At 38.9% G+C, this 22555-nt stretch overlaps 1 protein-coding gene across 1 annotated transcript in view; it reads left to right on the forward strand.

The window, feature by feature from the left end:
• The window catches only part of LOC122811693 (F-box/LRR-repeat protein 2-like), a 1608203-nt gene that overhangs the window by 73371 nt on the left and 1512277 nt on the right, over positions 1–22555 (forward strand). Inside the window, exon 2 of the mRNA XM_044083707.1 lies at positions 9034–9175. The gene's annotated coding sequence lies outside the window, so the exon portion shown is untranslated. The remainder of the gene's footprint in view (positions 1–9033; positions 9176–22555) is intronic.

Below are 22555 nucleotides of genomic sequence, written 5' to 3' on the forward strand. Positions count from 1 at the left end.
TTTTATTCACCTCTAGTGCCTTGGCAAAAATGCCTTCAAGGAGTAAATACTTCACACAAAATTACAGAATATATAATGGAACCAGTAGAATATTTAGCACATACAATACATCAATTCATTGATTAAATGCTTCCAATTACATTCATTATTTAACCCTTCTGGTGCCAGTGTATTATATTTTAAAATGTACACAACCTATTTATTTAACAATTTATCTTTAAGAGAAATCATTTCTCTTACATTAAAAATAATCTGTTCTAAAACACAACCCTTTAAAAATTTTGGATTACTTTGATGGCAAGCTTTAAAGTGCATAGCTAAAGGACTTTCATTGTGCATATTTCTAATATCTTTAATATGCTCTTGGAATCTGACTTTAAATGCCCTCTGTCTTTCTCCCAAATAAAACAAATCACATGAACATCTTAAAATATAAACAATCATGCTGTATTACATGAGAAGTCTTGATTAGGATTAAAACCTATCTCATTTATTCTTGAAAAATTATTAATCACCTGACTACATATTGAATATCTACCACATGGAAAAGTGCCTTTTCTAAGGGTGGCTTGTTCACAAAGACCCAAATGTATTATGAACCACCAAATCTGCTATACTATGGCCCTTCGTAAAGGAGACTTGTGGCCTAACACAAAGTAATTTGGCCAGCTCACTGCTTCTCAGTAACATAGGCCAATAGTATTTTAGAGGTTTAATAATCTTATCACTGGGAACATTAAAAACTGTTACACAATAAATCTCCATTTTCTCATAACACTTTTTACTACCCAAAATATGAGAAATGTTATATCTAAAACATAGAAAGACATTTGTATCATTGTTATCTACTTTTTCAGCTTGACATTTACAGAGAATCTCCGCACAATTATTACTCTTTTGCATAACCTTCTGAAGGACACATAATATATTGTCTTTATTATAATCTCTATCTATGAACATTTTTACTGTAAACTGTGCTTTGCTATAAAAGTCTACATCCTTACTACAAAGTTTGCTAAGCTGTAAAAACTTTCCATATGGTAGTGAAGTAATAAGGTGGGGGATGACAACTTTCACTATGTAAAAACATATCCCCCCCCCATTTTTCTATGAATGGAAGTAACAATTCCTCCATCATCCAACCCGCCTAAATTTAAATAAAAAAAAATCATCCTTTTTCCCAGTTGAATACCATCAAATCTGAAATTAAATCTATTATTTTGCAAGGAGCATATAAATTCCTGGGCCTCATCTGCACCTCCCTTACAAACAAAAATTAAATCATCTATATATCGAAAGTAGCCAACACAATGTTCCTTAAAAAAACTTTTTGATATATATATATATATATATATATATATATATATATATATAGTTTTACTTCAGAATCTTGGAATATCACAATCCTGAACTTCATAATCCAGAACCCAAATCCTGAAAACTCAAAATCCTAAAAACTCAAAATCCTGAATCACAAAATACTGAAAATATACAGGACCCAAAAAATGACAATATTCCAGTACAAGGACACAGAGAAACACATACAAGACAAATGATAACACTTTTCACCAAGTATGGGCAGGGGGGCAAGCCCACCTGCACCACCCATGTGGGGGGCTGCGCCCCCCCCCACACACACACCCTGCTAATTAAATATATAAACTCCAACATTGTACTCCACAGAAAAACAAATGGCAAACATACCATCACGTGTTCATGACTACCTGTTTTACCCTTAGTAACATTCCCTTTTAACTTGCTATACTACAACATAACTCATAATAGAATAGTAAAGTGCAATCCTGGAGTTGATATATTTAAGTAGCAGGGGGTGTGGGGGGGGTGCATGGGGGCTTGCCCCCCTGCTTATATTTGGTGGAATATAATCTGGTTTGTGTTCTCTGTAGTCAGTATATGTATCCTGCGTGTTTTCAGTCTTTTGGATTCAGGATTTTGAGTTTTCAGGATTTTGAATTTTCAGGATTTTGGGCTTTCAAATTATGAAGTTTTCTGAAATTCAGGATTGTGATATTTCAGGATTCTGAAGTGAAACCATATATATATATATATATATATATATATATATATATATATATATATATATATATACTTATTTTTTTTCTTTTTTCTCTTTTAAACACTGACATGGTCAAATTGGCATACATGATGACAGAAGGTACTCCCAGGGTCGTGCCTTGTATCTGATGAAATATCTCTTTATTAAAATGAAGAAATTATTTTCAAGGCAAAACTTAATCTCTATAATATAACATGACAGTGGGCTAGCTCTAAGAAAATATTGTTAAGGATTGAATACCAAGTTGATGTTGGATGTTCATATGCAAACTCTGAACATCCAATACCATCCAGTTCATATCCCTACTCCATTTCAAACCTGATATTTTATCTAAACAATCTGATATTGTGAAGAAAACAGTTGCAGACAGACACAGTAGGGCATCCTCTTAAATTATCTAACCTTTATGGATTTTAGGTAGACAACAAAATATAGCTAGATCACATCCCTGAACAGAAAACTTTTCTGTATCATTTTAGTAAAGTAACCTAATCTCAAACCTTTATGTAATAATAATTGATACTGTTCAAGTGTTTCATTATAACAAGTAATGCTACATCTTTCATATACACGAGTATCATTTAGAAGCTTATAACACATTTCAACATATTGCTTATAATTCATTACAACTATTCAATTACCCTTATCCAAGGTCTTTATGACTAATTAACAATCATTAGCAGACTATTTAAAACATGCCATTGTTCTTTTGTTAAATTATATTTAATATTGTGTTTAGATTTTATAAAATCTCTGAATACTTCCTCAACTGAAAAATTCAAAGCTGCAGAAAACTGCTGAATGTACTCATTATTAAACGGGGGTACAAAAATACTCTTACAACTTACCCCTGAAGTATCCAAAGAACAGTATGCATTAAGCTGAACCTCATTCCATTCAGCTTCATTCAAAGCATACGAATAGAAGCTTTCATCTAAATTAATATCCATAACATCCCCACACTTACTTTCTAGCTGTTGTTCATGAAAGAAATATACAAGGTGTAATTTACATACCAACCGAAAAATGTCACATTTAAGAATGTGCAATCAGGGGAGCACTGTTGGCACATATTTCAACCCCAAATTCAAAACTGACTGTAACAAATCAGGTAAAACACAACCAGCTCTTTTAACAATTAGAGAAGTAGTATCATTACATAATGTACCAACACTCAGTCTGTATTGCCATCTACCTCTTTATAATGCTGTTTTGACTGTCCTTCAGCATTATTATATTGTCCTTGTCCATTCCTGCTTCTCTTCTTCTCATTTATCGATCCATTTGTTCGATTTGGTGCTCTCCGAAACCTATCCTCATGTGAAACCAATTCTTGAGCAGGGGGTAATGGGGGAAAAATGCATTGTGTTTTAACATTTGACCTGAAGTTACCCTGAATATTTCAGTAGTGCTAAAAGAAATACAGTGCAATTACCATCCAAAGTTGGGAACAGAGTACATATGTTAGAGAAAACACTGTCTGTACTTTGATGTCTACTGTCAATCAGTCCACAGTGATATAAGTTCAGAGGCTTAAATTACAGAATACAGAGTCAGCAGCAAAGGATGAATGAGATATTTTGAGAAGCTATACTGATTTGTTTGCAGGATCAGGATGCTTATAGACAGAATATACTATTACCCTCTGGTAACTAGCACAGGGGTAGAGGATATGTAGTAACACGCTTCATCTGGAGATTGATTTCCTCAGCCTCCATTTGCTCACTGTGTATCTCTGAGATGGCCAGTTAACCAGAGTGTGCTTCTGGCTTCCCCCTGAAAAGAGATTTATACTTAGTAGAGTTACAAGAACAGTACAGTATCTGATAATTTGTATTCTGCACTTGTGAGAGATAACAATGCTAAAAGAAATCTACTGGAGTATGATGCAGAGCGGTGATTTTCAGCAGATCAGAAAAAGAGTTCTGAGTTATTAAAAAGGTTAGTAACCAATTAACCTTCTGAGTTATTAAAAGAATGATAACCACTGCATCCATTCTTGAATTGTGATACTATTACACTATCTATAACCCTACAAGCTGATACCAATCAACCTAGTACAGGAAGTTAGAATGTTGCTTATGCATCAAGGACATTAAGAGATATCTAATGTCATTATGCACAGATGAAAAAAGAAATATTTGCAATAATGTTTGGTTTTCAAAGAGGTTCATGATTTTGTCTGTGGGAGACATTATTTTGGAGTCTATACATATGTCTGTTCAAAGCAAAGCTAAGAAATCCTTACACAAGACACCCGTAGATTTACAGAGAATGTTATTAGCATTGTGGAAATATGATATTTAAGTGCTACATAAGCCAGACTGTCTTGTGCAGATTGCAGATATCCTTAGTACAGCATATCTCAAAGAATATAAGGAAGACATATAGGTGGTAGCACAGCTACCAGTGACTACTGAGGAGCTTTAAGCACTGCAAACTATTACAATAGATGACTTAGAAATGCATCTTCTGAGGGGTGCAATCAAGAGTAATCAGCCTGAGTGATGCAAGTACAGACTTTGATGAAAGTTCTTAGTGGGATGATCTGTGAGGCTCCCTGTCCCCAACAGATGTTGAAAAGTATGAGTTCCCTCAAGACCTACCTCCCAGGATTGGAGAGCTGACCATCATCTGCTTCACCTTATCCCTCCCTCCAGCCAATCCTATCAGTAGTCCGAGTCTATTTCCACACTCAGGTTTGCACTGACACAGGTGTACACCCTGCCTCAGTGCCATCAGGCTGGCATACCAAAATCCTAAATTATGCAGTCAGAAATTGCCTAATACACCCCCTTATTCACATTCTTACAAGAACTCTCACAAACAGGCTATGGCCCTGATACTTGGAAGCTGGTGATGTGGACCTAGTTCACAGCGTAGGGACTTCAAATGATTCCAGTGATTACAAGCCAATCAGTTTCATAAACATATTTTAGAAGGTGTTTCAAGGAATCATCATGGAACTTATTAAGACAGGTACAGAAAATATGTGTCTCCATGATGTAACACAATTCAGTTTTGTTAAATGCTGATATTATAAGCTTAACCTCATTTTTTGATATTATGACTGTTGCCTTGGATCAAGGTTTATCTGTCCAATCTGTCTAGTTAAAGTATTCTACACTGTACCCCATGATGGATTAGTGCATAAACACAGGTATCAAAAGGTAAATGAAGCTATAATAACTTATGTCCACAATTGGTTACATGGTTATATACAAAAGGTAAGACTTGGAGGACTCCTGCCATCACCACTCTCACTCGTGGAATCCCTGAAGGCTATATCCTAGGTTATTCCTTTGTGGCATTCCTCTTCAAAAAGGAAAGGACTAATAAAATGTAATCTTTCCTTTAGTAACAGGTGTATTTCCCTTTTAGGGAGAAAATGACTAACAAACATAAAATCTATCCTTGTCTCCAGGCTTCCTTTGACAAAGGAAAACCCACATGACCTCTAAGTGAGAGAAGATAAGTATGTAATATCTCTTTACAGAAGGTAACATAGGTTCATAGGATGATACTAGACTATTGGCCCAGAGGGTGTTATAAGTCTAGCCAAGAATTTTGTCCATGTTCCTTCAAAGTCAGCACCTGTTTCCCCTGTCCAGCAGGGACACAGGTGAGATCCCAGAGGTATACTTTCTGTTTCCCATCCAGTCGTCCAGGTTCCTCTTAAAGAGGTCTATAGAGGTACTCTGCTTGACATAGTATGACACAAATCTATCTCACCAACAAGTTCTATTAATGTCACAGACCAGGTTAAGGCCTTGTGTGTGGGTTGTGCGAGTGGAGTTTGTCTTACAGATATGCAGCAACTCCATCAAGGCTGGGTCTGAAACTGCCTTGTATGCCAGACACAGATCACCTCTGACCAGTCTGTATGAGACTGAGTAGAGGGACAGGGCTTTTAGCCTATCTGTATAGGATAGGTGTTTGAGACCCTGGATTTTCCTGGTCAGGAATCTCTGTGGTCTCTCCAACTGCTGCATGTGCTTGGCAAGGAACATGCCTAAGGGGGCATTGTACTCGATAATGGGTCTGATAAGGGAGGGGCACAGAGATGTTATGACCTCCTTGTTCCTGGATGAAATACCCTTTTTTATGAGGTGGGCCATGTAGAAAGCCTTCTGTACAACGGAGGCAATGTGGTGGTCAAAAGTCAGGTTGCTATCAGCCTGGGTGCCCAAGTACCTGATGACTGATTGCATGCTTAGTACATTGTTATCAATGTGATAATTAGTGGGGATGACATTTTCCCCAAAGGGGATAATGATGCATTTTTTGGCATTCAGTTTGAAAAGTATATGCCAACAGTAGAGGCCCCAAGACCGATCCTTTGGGTATGCCGCTTGTTGCGAGTCTACTACTAGAGGTGGCTTCCCCTACTTTGACTGAGTGGGTTCTGTCAGTGAGCCAGTTAGCTTCCCATCTGGTAACATACATAACAGTCACATCTTTACTACATATACCTTTCTGTTTTTTTATTTTTTATAGCTAGTATTAAAATCTGTAACCAAAATTTGTACAAAGCTAGTGTTCAACAGGATTTGCAATTCTTCATTAATTCTTTCTTTGTTTTGGGATAGTGAGTGCATAAGGTTTAGTATGCCTTCAATGTTTTGTTTAAACTTCCGTCAGTAATTGCTGCCTACCTGGGTCAACAATACAGTATATTGATTACTATTCTTGATTGCCTTTCACAAAACTCACCCCAGGACCTTGATATCAAAAGAAGTGCTTCCAAGACAATGGTGTACATTTTCTTTTTCAAACACTAATGCATGTTTTATCTTATGATTAACAGATGTCTAATTTCATTGACTTAAGTCAGGTAACTTCTGGATATTTAATGCTAATGTTTCATTTGCTCAGTTACACAATTTTTATTTGCTTTTATATCTCCCCTATCCTTTATGAACCCTTTTATCAATAGTTTGGTCCTCCCAAAAACATTCTCACTACTTCCATTTTCAACAGAGTCTGACTCTAGGTGGTTACAGACTTCCTTCTGCATTTATCCAAGTAACTGGTGAGATTTCTTCTTTATCCAGGAGCTAACTCTTCAGATAAATGAACTAATTCTTATTTCATGTTCTTCTAATGCTTAATTGTTTTGGGAACATTTTTGGGACATTCTACCCTGACGTGATCTGCCTTATGACATATAATGCATTTATTGTCAGAGCTGTCTTTCTTATGATCAAACTGACCACAATCTGCACATTTCTTTCACTATTCTGCATACTAAAATATACAGTGGATAGTTTTCACCGACAACTGACTTCCAATATCTTTCAGATACCCATGCTCTACATACAGCTCATTATGCCCTTATACCTCCAATCCCAAATGCATCCTCCTCCAAGTTCAAATCTTATAATGTAATGTGCATTACTGCTCCTACTTGGAGAATTATTTCCATAATGGCTTCATAAAAGAAGTCCAAAGAAACAAACCTGTCCATATACACCCCTTGAGGACAGATTGATTGAAACTGTAGCACAAAATAATATTTCTTTCAACATTACATCATTAGTTTTAAGCTCTGATCACAGCTTGCAATCCTGGGTTTTCCCTCAGTGCTGCCACATATATTATCTGATGTTTGCATTTCTTTACATTATCACTCCTCCTCTAAGGACCTCTAGCAGCTGTTGACTATCTGAATGTGCCAACACTGCATTCAGCCAAGCCTCAGTGTCAGCATCTGCTACACCTGAATCTTAACAAGAGATGCAAACTTGGGTAAAAAATGTTTTTTGGGGGGCAGGGCATTCAGACATGTATCAGCAACTGCATTACTTAGGAAAGAGTAAGACAATGACTCATCAGGTGCAGAGTAACATCTAAATATTCAGAGATATCTGACATTTCAGGGATATACAAATTTGTCTCAATTTTATCCACTGTTGTGGACCACAACATACCATCCTGTGTAGCCTAGGTATCAGCAACATTTTCTAATTGCAGCAGCTATTGTGCTAATAAACTGTAAAAGTAACTGTTTCAGCTGATCCGTGCACAGCTCCCCACTTATGTCCAGTTCACTACCTCCTTCTGTCATGGCTCCAATAGAAAGCTAACACAGAAGGATCAGACATCTGAATTTCCATAGACTTACCCCTGGTTGATATGAATACTACATCTGGTCTTCCATTAAAATAAATTATTCCTAGTTGGACTAACTCAGTCAACAAAAATATGTAAATAAACAAATCAGTAAGCAGGTAAATAATAGAGGGGCTAGTATGTGACACTGGAGCAGCAATATATAAACTGTTGCTAAAAGTGATAGTAACTAAACAACAAAATAGAAAGAAGCTCATTAAAATAAGGCCACTGTGACTTACTGATCAGAATATCATATGCAGTATTTTTGCATGGATATTAGCAATATATAGTTTTAGTGCAAAAAGTGAAGACCCGGTAGTACAACGGTTAGCGTTGTCACCTCACAGCAAGAGGTTCTTCGGTTCGATTCTCGGCTGGAGTGCCTTCTGTGTGGAGTCTGCATGTCCTCCCCGCGGTCAAGTGATGTTAAAGACATGCAGGTAGGTACGTGCGTGAATGGGTGTGCCTTCTTTGAAGGTTGGGCGTCGGGCTGGCACCTTGGCACCGTAAAAATCTACTGCCAATCATAATCGGACCGGAGTTCTGCTGTGGCGACCCTTAACTGGGAAAAGCCGAAAGACATTAGTTTAGTTTTAGTGCAACAAGTAACTGTACTAAATGTTCATAGTCTGACATTTTTTTCTTTTGAGAAGAGAAAGCTTCCTTATATATATATATATATATATATATATATATATATATATATATATATATATTTGCTTTCCTTAACAATGGGATATTAACAAACATATCACCTTATGTTTTACTGTCTTTGTGCATGCATTTAGTATATAAATAGAGAAGTGCTCTGACTTTGTTCTTCCCTGATTTTTATTGTACAGGTAGACACTGACCTTTGCCTCTGGCTTTGTTTGCCTGATGAGCTGTGGATCACTATATTCTCGTTATTGTACCACAAAGATCTCTCACAGGTTGCCCAGGTCTGTAGTCAGTTCAGGAGGCTTGCGAGTGATGAAGCCCTCTGTAAGTACAAGTCTGAATGCTTGGTTATAGCAGTAGTGTACTATATATACACATAGACAAGAACTGCATTTTACGTCACTGAATAGAAATACTGTTAACGTGTTCATTTTTATTTCAATGCATTTCTATTCTTTATTTAAAATTTGTCCTTTATGGATTTTTCAACTTCATTCTATCAGAGTACAGATCTACTTTGAGTAGTGATATTAATATGAATGCCATCCATATTAATAGCTGATGAAACTGAAGAGAAAGTTATTTGCAACAGCTGCATCTGTCATCATGCTTTGTTCAAAGGTTCATAGGTGTGTACTAGGCTAATGGTCCTGGAGCCTTTAGAAGTCTAGCCCATAGAAGTGCCCTGGCATTGTGCTGCCCAACGTTGGTTCCCAGTGCCTCTATCAAGTACATGGAGTGATCCCCTGGGTGAACTTTCTATTTCCCATCCACTCATCAAGATTTCTCTTGAAGAGGGCCAGTGAGGTGCTCTGCTTGACATGTATGGGAAGTCTGTTCCAGAGCATGGGCAGTCTCTGGGTTCCCAGAGCATGGGCAGTCTCTGAGTTATGAACTTGTCCCTCCAGCATGTTTTGTTGATTGTGGTAATAGGGTTGAGGTCTCTGGAGCATGTGGTGTTATTGGGATTGGGATTGGGACTGGGATTTCTTTAGACGTAGCATTTCTAACAGAACTGGGTCAGACATGGCTTTGTTAAGTCAAGAAGAGATTGCCTCTTAGTAGATGATATGAGACAGAGAATAGCTGGAGTTTTTTTGTCTGTCTGTATAGGACAGGTGTTTAAGGCCTAGGATCCTCTTTATGAGGTACTTTTATGGCCTCTCCAGCTGTTGCAGGTGTTTAGTGAGGTACATGCCAAATGGGGCATTATACTCTATGACTGGTCTAATGAGGGAAGAGTAGAGAGAAATGATGACTTCTTTCTTCCTGGAAGCAAAACCCTTGGTAATGAGATGTGCCACATAGAAGGACTTTCTGACCACAGTGGCAATGTGGTGGTCGAAGGAGAGGTTGCTGTCAACCTGTGTCTCCAGATCTCTTATAATACCTTCAGTGTTCAGTGGGCTGCCATTGATATGGTAATTAGTGGGAACTGAGTTTTTCCCAAAGGGTGACGATGCAATTTTTGGCATTAAGCTTAAGGCCATGGTTTCAACACCAGTCATTGGTCTCAGTGAGGCCTTTCTGTGGGATGTCTGCATCACTTGGGGAGTTAATAATGGCTCCCAACTTGCAGTCATCTGCAAACTTGGTCAGCCAGAGTCCCTCTGTGTTGGCCTGGACTTCTGAGAAGTAGATGCCAAACAGGAGAGGACCCATGACTGATCTCTGTGAGACTCCACTCATGACTGGTTGGCAGTCTGACTTGGAGTCCACTACTTTCACACTGTGGGTTTGATTTGTAAGCCAATTTGGAACCCACCTAAAGATTTAGAGATTGATGCCTAGTTTGGTGAGTTTATCAATAATTCCTGAGTGAGTAATGGTATCAAAGGCCTTGGCCAGATCGAGGTAGGCTGTATGAACTGCCTTACCTTCATCCACACATCTGGTGACTGACTCAAAGAAGTCAACCAGGTTAAGCAGGCATGATCTACCTTTCACAAAACCAAATTGCGTGGGATTTAGAGTTTGGAGATTCCCTATATCCTTGTTAATTAGGTCCATGATGATGTGCTCCATAGCCTTACATATCAGACTTGTTAGGCTAATGAGGGCAATAATTTCCAGGGTCTGTAGTCGCTCCTCCTTTATGGAGAGGGATGACTGCAGCAGTGCGCCATTTGGTAGGGACAGATCCTGAGGTGAGGCTGTGAGTGAACAGGGCAAGCAGATGTGGTGCCAGTTCACTTTGTTATTCATGTAGAACACAGCTAGGGATATTGTTGGGTCCCATGGAAGTTGTATTCTTCGTCTTGGACAATGCAGCTTTACCTGTGCTACAGTATTGCTGGGTGCCTGGTATTCTTCCGGTATTGAGATTGGTCCTTTAGGGAGGGAGAGGGGGGTAAAGTTGCCACTGAATCTGTTGGCCAGTATGTTGGCAATATCTGTTAGCTCAGTATAGGAGGTACCATTGTGCAGCAACTCAGAGCAAATCTGAGATCCTTGATGTAATTATAGAAGGCTTTGTGGCTGTTTTTAGTGTCTGTCATAATTCTGCCTTCATAGCTGGCTTTGGAGGTCTTGATGAGGAATCTCAGCTTTTTGTTGAGGCTAATAAGGGAATTTTTCCAGTCTTGGGAGTTTGCCTTTTTGTTTAGCAGGTTGGTTGAGAAAACTTATATTTAACATTAAGAAAATGTTCATCTGCAAGGACACCAGAAATTCTTTGATGCTAACAATTACTTTTATAAGTGTGTACAAAGTGACCAGCAAAATGGAATAACCAGTATATTTTGTGTAGACTGATAGCAGTATAGTTTTGTATAATTTTGTTTTCCTTTTTAACTACTTCTGCTGATGATGCACACAGCAGTTCAATGATAAGCTGATCATAGCCAGCCTTCACAAAGCTCAATTTCTTGAGCTCATTTGGTGGGAAACTACTGTGCTTCAGACAAACCCAAGGGTTTCACTGAATTTGGATTTTCACTTGATTCTAAGTTGCAGTGATCTCAGAGTTAATTATATTAGGAGATAAAGGGGCCAGAGAGCAATGCGTGAGATTGTGAGAAATAAAAACTTTCACAGAAAAATTAAGATTATGCAGTTTTTCAAAATATGCTAGTTATTTAGCTAAACAGTGTCATCTGGAGATTTGAGCTTTCTCAATCCGCTTCATCACATCTTGGATCTCAAAGAGTGTAAGTCCTAGAGAGGGTGAACAACTGTACTTCTTTAGGACTCTGAATGGAGTCATTGCATGTGATTGACACATTGTGCCACGTCATTGTCTGAGAGCTACACTTACAATTTCTTTGTCTTGTTCTGTTCAGGATCCACTTTCTATAAAAAGTGCTGCCAGTTGATCTGTCATGTGTAACCATAAAGTTTACCAAGGTTCTGGCCATGGTAGGAAAGGCCTTGTTGGAGAAAGTTCTCATAGTATTTTCCTGTGTGAATTGCAAGCTGCAGCTGGACTTGCCAAAGAACTTTCAGGTAGCATGCCATTCTTTGGCCCTTCCATGGCTATAAATCATTGGGATAACCATAATGTGGGAGAAGTCTTCTTTCATCCCATGACAGATCATTATCGATTTTTGCTTGGGTCTGTACACTGGTCCTTTTTAGTAATTTCTGATGAGGAATCCCCATAAAGTCATAGTTTTGGTATTCTAGGTGAGAAAACAAAGATGGAACACGGCTGAAACCCTTTTCATCTATTGGGACATATAAGAATTATTCATAGATTCATAGATTATTACTAGGCTAATGACCCAGGGGCCCGATTGTTACTAGGCTACTGACACAGGAGCCCTTTCTAAGCCTAGCCAAGTTTTCCCAAAAGAATAATGATGTCTTGTATTCAAACAGGAATTTGAGGGCCAAGTATTTATAAGCTACATCTGTCCATGAGAAACATGGGTGCCAGGCCTGGTGTAAATTTCTTAGTCCCCGACAACTGGTTTAGGATGCGCTTAAATTGGGTAATCGATGAATTCAGCTTCACATGGATGAGAAGCCTGTTCCATATGAGGGCCAATCTCTGGAAAACATATCTGTCTTTACAGCATGTTCTGTTTAAGTCACAGAAAAAATTCAGGTCCTTACAAATATACAGGAAATTTATAAGTGTGTTTGCAGATGCCTTGTAAGTTAGGCCTAGATCACCCTTCAGTAATCTATAGGAGACTGAGTAGAGGGGAAGGGGCTTTAAGCCACTCTGTGTAAGGCAGGATTGTTATGCACCTTCTAAGTCTTATTCAAACACTTCATGTGAAATTGCTTCTGTATATGATGAGGTTCCAGTGCTGACAGAGTTGTGATATCTTCAAAGATCTTCTGCTGCAGACAGTCCCCTGTTGTGAGGCTCTGGAGTGGTGGCTGGTTCACATAAATATCAGTGCTGGGCTACTCTTCCTACTATTGAGCCCACCACAGATTCTGATGGATGCTTTGTTGGTGTGCTGAGGTGGTCAGTTGAAATCCTCCTTGATACATGATGATTGGTATCTCTAGAGGAAGGAACTACTCGTAAACCTGTTTGAGAAGACAGCTAATTCGCCCCTCCCAGATTCCCAAAATGGAAATGAATGCCTCCTACTCTGTTGAGATGACTAGACTGAGGTGTGGTGCATGATCAAACATGCGTACCCTTGTATCCACTGAGAGGGAGTCATTGTGGATCAAACAGTGGATTATTGACTGGGTTATTATGCTCATAGCCACAAGAAAAGTGAACATAATGGTAGAATCCCTCAGACACAACAGCAAACCCCTGCTGGAGCTTAGGCTAAAGGGAACTCTTTGTTGGTCTTTTCAAGAGTGGCATATGCCATAGATTTCTTCAAAAGAAAACCTGTTTTTTTTCCAGTGTAGAAAAAGATGGGGGACTTGGGGCAGTGAATCCCTTTATCTTCTGTGGTGATGGGGTTGCTGTACTTATTTTCACCTGTTCCTCTGATTATGCCCCTAATAGCCCCGTTCTGAGAAAAATGACCAAGGCTGTTCCTCAGTACTCCTTGATGGCTGCGAAAGTTTGGATATCAGGCTCTTGGGTCCTTGACAGTGTAGGAATCCATCATAGTAAAAACAGCAGAAACCTCCTTTGACTAAAACAGCAGTCACCCCCTCCTACTTTCAGGTGTGGCTATTCTTTTGATAAGCTGATCCCATCAAATTGTTCAGTGGAGGTGTCATAGGTCACTGATGCTTGAAAGCATAGCACTCATCAGCCTTTTTCTGTTAAGGGGAATATGTTCACTATCTAGGTAGAGATGTGTTCTTCCTGGGCCCACTTCAAGCAATGAGTTTGGGGATGATACTCATCTACAGTAAATACTTGTTTGATTTACTTTTTGGTTATTCCATGGTCATAGTGCATGATTCTTCTATGTAAGTGCATCAAGTCCTTGTAAAGACCATAACTGTGGCCCAACACAGCCTTTACAAGTCTTAGATTCCATTAAATTCACTTGGAAGTAGAAGGAAACTTAAGCCTGTCTAATCTACTCTTTACATACATTAACAATCTACCTTTCCTCCATTGTTTCCTGCGCTGTTTAATTCCTCTTTTAGTTCCTTATTCAACGTACATATATATGACAAAGTGTTTTCAAAGATACAGGATGTAGTTAGCTCTTACAGTCTGTTGCTTGTGTCACCTCATCCTCCACTGCTCTACATGGACAGGATGACCCCTTCACATCTCCTTGATATGGCCTAGTGCATCAAAATACTGTTTGTTTCTGGTATCTAGAGAGAAGAACTCCAGCTCCTCTAGTCACTGGTTATATCACTTTCTCTTGTATCACACACACACCTTTCTAGTAGTTTTACCATGGACTTCTTCCAGCAATCTGCTACCTGTTACTTGGGGCAGTCACCAGAACTGCACACAGTATCCAAGATATTCCCTTAGCAGGGCTTAGTAGAGTAGGGCCATTATGTTTTTGCTGCAGAGTCTGTCTCTGGTGGATACATCTAGCATTCTGTTTTCTGCACCCACTACCCTCTCAGTTTGTTTCTGGTGGTCCCTTCCAGATGTAATCAACATTTCCAGATCATTTCCTTGTTCTTTTGCTGCCAATTCCACTCCCCCAGCTGATACTCCTTAGCAGGGCTACTGTGACTGAGATGCAGTACTTTATATATATATATATATATATATATATATATATATATATATATATCTTTAATGATTTCCTATTTCCTGAGAACACTGGAGAATATGAAGGTCTCGCCAACATATATATATATATATATATATATATATCTTTAATGAACCTCAGCCTACCTTCTTTCTGCCCATTTGGTCAACTTTTATAAGTCCTTCCTTACTCCTTAGACATTCCCCCATACTACATTGCTGTAGCTTTGTGTGATCATATTCCCTGATCCTTTGGATACGTCTAAAAATGTCTCAAATTAACACACTAAAGAATACTGGACACATGACCAACCCCTGCACAACTTCGCCAATCATTTTCCTTACTTATCATATAGCATCTCTTGCCATAATCCTGTGTCCTACAACCTTTTCCTCAGTCTTGCTTCTATCCCCGAGTTGTCCAGTTTTCATTGCAACAACCTGTGCAGGATTGAGTCAATGGCCTTGGTAAGGTCCACATAGACCGTATGTCTGAGTACTTCCCTGTCTAGTTCTGCAATAAATTAGTCATAAAAAACAAATCAAGGCTGACCAATAAACTATACAGGTAGTGCTCCAGGAAAACAACTAACCTTTCCACAGGATTCTCTCCATATCTTTCTTTGTGAATACTGTTAGACTAATCATCCTGTAATTCTGCAGATTTTAACTGCTCTTTCCTTTGTACAAGAGTATCATGGCTACTAACCTCCAATTGTCACATATTTTTTAGTAGTCTATGACATGCTGAAAATCTTGAGGAGGGGATTGACTAGCACAATGGACAGAATCCTGAAGATGATGGGAAGCAGCCCAGCTGGTCTCTCTGACTTATTCTTACTTGCCTGATCCCTCTCTGCCTCCTTTTTGCCTATCCTGTTTTCTGTCCACTGCTCTCCTGAATCTGTTCTGCCCACCTCTGAGCAATTCATTGATTCATTGGTTCATAGGATCTTACTAAACATGTGGTCCTAGGAGACTATTGAAAAGCTTAGCTTAATTTTCCAATTGCTCTTGAACATCGGTTAAATGATTTGCTCAGAGTCATGCAGTAGGCACATGAAGGCAGAGGGAATCAAACCCTGGATTACAGGAAGCAGGCCATTAACATGTCATAAACTTTATCTTATTGCTAAGTGCCAGGCTCCCCTTCCTTTTTTGGTCAATACTGAAGAAAAGCATTCATTCAATCTTTCTACTTTTTTCCTAGTTTTCTATGATCTCTTTCCCATCTCTGTTTAGCCTGGTAACATTTGTCCTTCCCATCCTTTTTTCTGCTAAATACTTTATGAAGTCTTGCTTAGGCAGCCTTTTGACTCCTTCTGCAAACTCCAGTATCACTTTCATCTTGTACCTTTCCTACCATCACCTCTTTTATTGGCATTCTAAATGTTTCCTTGTGTGGTGCCTTCTCTACCTCCACAGAACCACCCCCTTCTACTTCTGCCATGTCCTGTATTTTGTCCTAATTAATTGTGTTACCTTCTTATTTAACTGTATTAGCCTTTTCCTATTTTTGCTTCTTCCTGTCCATGTTCCTTAGTATTGCATTTTTGAACTACTGACATAATTTATTTACTCCCTGTGTTTGTCTCCATTCCCCTACCTCATTGTTGACTCTGTCTCCCGCTCCTTGTAATTCACTGCCCTTAAACCCCACAAAGCCATCTTTGTTACTGTAGTCTTTCCCTTCCTTCTACTCTAAACCACACAATTACTTGATCACTATTGCCTTCACCTGGACATCTTGACCTCATATACCTTGGTTACCAACACATCTAAAATATTACCCTTTATGAAGTAATGTTATTGCAAAGAGGGATGCCATCCCAGTTGTGACCCAGGTGACAAGGGTTTATTTAGCAGTCCCATCACTGGAAGAGGCAGGTGCCCAAAGCATGTCCAGTCGTTGTCAATGAGTGGATACAAGACATGAGTTACAGTATAAAGCAAAAAATCCAACCAACCTAATGGCTGTCTTAGTTAAGAACTATCCATCTCAGTCATCCCTTGCCCTTGGTGATGAGAGAATGAATGAGCCAGCTGACTGAGAAGTAGCAAAGTGTCTCAAAAAGTAAGTTTATCCTTTCCTGACATAGTCCTGCACCAGTTGGCTGGAAACATCATGGTTCAAAACCTCATATGACTTCTTCTCCTTCTCAACTCTTGAGTTCAAAGTCTTTCAGTCTGGTAATGACATATTCAGGTTCTCATGGCTAAAGCCATCTTCCTCCTACCCCTCTGTAGTATCTCCTTCAGTCCATTATCCCTCTCCGCTAATTTACCTGGAGAATAATACACTGTATTGATCCAACAACATTTCTTCCTTCCCCTGCCTTAATTGCTAAGGTACTTACCTCAGGTTTTGGCTTTGCTCATTCCCTTGCTCCCTTTATGGGTTTGTGATCCTCCACTTCTCTGACCTTATATTTGATGCCCTTGTTTATTTAGATCACTACTCCAACTCGATCCTTCTTTTCTGTACAATTTCTGAAAAATCTATACCTAGCCACCCATGTCTTATTCTCCCATTGTCTTTGGCCCATGTTTCATCATCATCATCATCATCATCATCATCACCATCATCATCAATCACCCCCTTTTTCCTATTTTCTAGTTGGGGTCAGGGTGTCATGTTAGCTGTCACCATCTCTCTTGATTCAATGCCACATTCCTGCCTTCTTCAACACTCATGCCTGACTGTCACAGATCTTCTCACTCATAATCCAGCTACCACTTTGCTGAATGCCCTTGTTTCCTCTTAACTTCTTCCTGTCCCAAATCTTCTTCACCAGATTGTCTTCTGCTTTTCTGCACATGTGCTCAAACCACTGTAATCTGTTCTCTGCAATCTTTTCTGCAATCGGAGCTACTTTGGCTTCTGCTGTTATGTCCTCATTTCATCTGTCCCGCAGTGTGCATGTTGATTTGGTAGCAGTAATGTTCCCCCTCTCTTCCTGCATCATGGTTTGGAGCTCTTCATCTTTCTGTTCATACTTCTTGTTTTACTTATTCCTCTAGTATGTTCTATGCCTGAAGTATGTCTCTTGGAAGACACTGTTCCTGGTCACAACTACCTCCCTCCACAGGATCTTGGAGCTTCATAGGGAGCCATATTTAGTCCATGACTGATAACTAATCCTTCATACTTTTCTTCCAGGTACTGAATCAGTGTAATCCATGGAAGATATGTCTCTTAACAACCCTGACATGCATGCATAATCAGCACAGATTTTACTGTAAGAGAGTTGTGCATCATCAACCTTTGAAGAACCCTTGACCTCCTCCTTGGGACTTGAACTTCATGACTGACAAGCTTGTCTATTCCCCACTTAAATGGCAGTTTCAGTAGATCTTTAGCATGTTGTTGGAAATTACTCTTCTCAGTCACCATTGCCTTCACCCACAATATCCTGAGGGTACAGACTCTAATTTGTAGGAAAGCCTATGTAGTGTAGGACTAATCAAATTCCCTTTCAAAAGCGGCTTCCAGCCTTTCCTTGAGACACTGTTTCCACCTTCTTGTTTGCTAACTCAGGGCTGAATCCATATGCATTCATTTTCAGCATAGATTGGTGCATGAGTTCAGTCAAATGAATCAACTTTTCATCTCTTTTGCTCCAAGTCAGGACAGTCTGACTCTGGCCAAACAAAACCCGTCCAACTGGCTTGCCAATTTTCCCCTCTTTCTCCAGCTCTTTCTCTCTCTCTCTCTCTCTCTATATATATATATATATATATATATATATATATATATATATATATATATATATATATATATATATATGTGTGTGTGTGTGTGTGTGTGTGTGTGTACATATCTCTATATACACGCCTGAGTATATTGATATATACATGGGTGTGTGTGTATTTGGCATCAAGTGGCAATCACCACTTAGTTTGCTCAGAAATCACACCACTCCACTAGGGGAGTGGCTGCTGCTAGTGCATTTTTCAAGAATTTGTCCATTGTGGATATGTGTGCCATGATCAGATGCACAGTAGTTCAGACATTTACTAAGCACTGCTGCTTATACTAATACCAGGATTTGGGTTTTCTTTGGCACCTCAGTACTTCAGAATTTAAACATCTGAGCCCCTGCTTTTTTGTTTGATTTGGCTTCTGTATTCTCAGAGGTTTTTAGGGTTTCTGAATACTTGGCTCCCTATTGAAATGTTGGTACTCAAAATGCTGAGTTTTGGCAAGCCGGGAAAAAAAAGGACTAAAAACACAGGAAAAGAGTGAATGTCAAAAATCGCTCTTCTCCTTTAAACTTCTTTTTGCAGGGATGGCAACCCTTCCACTTGCACCCCCCCATGTGGAGGACAATGCCTCCATACACCCCATACTTATATATACCAACTCTAAGATCACCATACCTTAGACAAAAGGAAATATTCTGAGAAATGGCATTTCAGACTTAGTATATGTAAGTCTGTTCTTTCTGCTGTTAAGTCTCTGTATTTCGGGACTTGCTCTAGCAGGTCCCAACATTTCAAATGGTTACTGAATACTTATTGTTTTTCTTCCAAATCAAAATACATTGCATTTGTCCCTGATATTAAGTTCGACAGATATGTGAATGTCTGCTGCATCAGATGATCACTGACTGGGCATACTGCAGTAGATACTGTCAATTTTGTGGCAGTGTCAGTATTCTTGGGTGAGCCGTAATCAGTCTTGTACACTAATGCCCTAGGAAGGCTGATGGATATATAGCTTTATAGCTTTGGTTATTTATGTTGTAGAAACTTGCACATTCAGTTTCATTTGGAGTTAAAACTGGGTAACATGGGGTTGATTGTGCTTTCTTGAATCTGGTGCATGACATCATTGCATGCACAGACATGAGTGACTTCTTTCCCTGCCTACAGGGCTAGACAGTACATGAATATGTGCCAAGAGAAAGCCTCAGAAGAGGAAACCCTTACTGTTACCTACTACAAAGACCCATCTTGAATATTTTCAGCACCACAGAATCCCTGGAAGGTAGCCCTTTTTAGTATGGCATTTGAATATTTGCTTCATTGTTCTAATGTTAGCACTGTTTTGTCTTTACAGATAGAAAACTTAAGTGGGATGCAGACATTCGTGGATAAGGAATGTTTAGCATTTCATAAAGGGCAAGTGATTGTAGGACCAACAAGTAGCTTTTGCATGCATTTTTTCAATTCCCCTTAATCAGTTACCTTTCCAGTGTGGATATGTGCCTTGAATGTGCATCTACTTGTGTGCTTTATTAATGACCCTTCTCATAGAAAAAATAGCTATTATTTTTTGTTTTGTTTTGTAGACAGTCTCAGAATGAAAAAAGCACATATCCTTTAACTGTCTTACAAACCGAATTACAAATTTACAAATTTGCAAGACGTCTGGCAGGGTGCATAACCTATTATAAACAAATTCAGGAATTCCAGACATACTATTTTAGGATTAAAGCAACACCTTTGGTATCTCCAAGAGTGATGTCCTGTTAAAATTTGGAAAAGCAACCCCTTTGCCATGTGTTCTTAATTATTGATTTGTTATTTATTGGCTTTATAGTACTGAGCTTACAGATATTACATAACCTAAGATCGTGCTCAGTCCCATTTTAGCTGCCTAATGTGAATTCTAGATCAGATAGTGCACTCCCAACTAGAGGCTCTAAAATACTGGATCTGGTTCTCAGAACTGTAACCTCATCATGCACTACACTGATAGTGACCCTTTCACTGGTTAGATCTGAAATCTATTCAGTAGTATGTACCATGAGGGCCAAACCCAACTTATCCACAAGCCCTACAGTCTTTAGTTTTCAAAGGCAAATCTACTGGAGCTAGCTGATGACGTTGTGCACATAAGCTCTGCCCCCCCCACAAGAAGTCAGTAGCAAACTCTGCTGCATTTACAGATGGTTTCTATTCACACCTTAATGCATGCACTCTTTGACTGATACAGTGCTTATATGAATAAGTCCCTTCTCTTCAGGGATAGCTTTGAGAAGGTCTGTGTAAAAGTCTTGGAAGAATACAAAACAACTAAAACTCAACTTAAAACATGCACTTCCACAATGATAGAATAGATCGAGTTCATATTATGTTATCGAAAGATAATGTAATCGAACGACTGAAACATTGAAATGGACGCATTTCAAAACTTTTATTGTGAGGGGCTGCACCCCCCCAACTGAATATATATTCCAACTTCGAAATCACACTACAGTGAGGAAAGGGCAAATATCCCAATCTTCACTGTACTGCGATCCCACAATTTAAACTTTGAAATACGTCCGTTTCGATGTTTTGACCATTCGGTTACTTTATTTTTCGATAACATAATAGGAACCTGAATAGTTCACTAACCAGACTATTGAGGGCTAAACATAGGAAAGTTAAGTTTTTTGTTAGATAAAACTCATGCTTCACTAAAAGAACATTTATTACTGCTTGTAAAAGGTTAAAACATGCAATCAAGCAATCTAAAATCAGCTATGAGAATACTTTATCTGTGTCTCAGGACAGTAAGAAATATTTCCAACATGTTAAAAATGTTAAAGACTTCACCTTCTCTATTGATCCAATTACATCTGAAGGCATGGCTTTATTTGATGGGATAGATTTAGCTAATGCTTTCAATACATACCTTAGAGATTCTTTTGAACCAGTATGCAGTAAGTTAGTGTGATAATTTGACATAGATAATAGCTCAATATCCTGCCATGTATTATTGAACAGATTGTTGTGGCAGCATTGAGGAGGGTTTAAAGGAATGATAGTCTGGGTCCTGACTCTATTCCAGAATGTTTCTTGGTCATGCTGTCCAAGAATCTTATCCTCTTGCTAACAACTCTCTTTAATATTCTACTTAAAAACTGTTGGGTTCCTAATGCATGGAAGTTGGCTAATGTGATTCCAATCCTTAATGGTAGAGATGTTGATCAACTTAACATCTACAAAACTATCAGTCTCACATCCATACTGGAAAAAATATTGATAGATGACAGAAATCAGTGGACTACATTGATTCACCTCAATATGAGTTTGCAACATGTCTCCTACTCCAGGTATCTTCATTTTGCCTATCAATCTGCTATGAATGACTGAGTCTGAAGCCTTACTGAAGTCAAGATATACAAGACTGACAAGTTTTTGTCAAGTTCCTTTATAACCCATTCATAAAATTGAATCAGTTTAGATTGGTATGACCTGTTTTTTACATCTCCATGTTGGTACGTATTGTTTCTCACCAGGAAATAAACTAATGTTTCCATGTCTATCTTCTCCATGACTTACCTGGTGCCCAGGTCAAGCTTATTGGTTTGTGTTTCTCAGGTCAGTTCAACATACACTTTGCAGAATGGCGCCACCATGACTTCCTTCTAGTTGTTTGTAAACTTGTTGGTACTGAGTGATCAACTGAAGATTTCCATCAGGAGATCTGTAAGAATGTCTGCTGGGATATTTAGGATCCTGGTGAGTATACAGTCAGAAACATCGACCTTGTTTTCCCTTAACTTCTGGACTTTCCTACTTACATTGTCTCTTGTATGCATCTGACAGCTGTCCTCCTCTTCCCTCTTTCTCTTTTATAAAATGTCAATCTCCCATCCTTCTCTTTTTCAAAAATA

This window comes from Protopterus annectens, chromosome 9.part0 (genome assembly GCF_019279795.1).
Source record: "Protopterus annectens isolate FY-2018-M chromosome 9.part0, PAN1.0, whole genome shotgun sequence".
In the NCBI taxonomy this organism is placed as follows: domain Eukaryota; kingdom Metazoa; phylum Chordata; order Ceratodontiformes; family Protopteridae; genus Protopterus; species Protopterus annectens.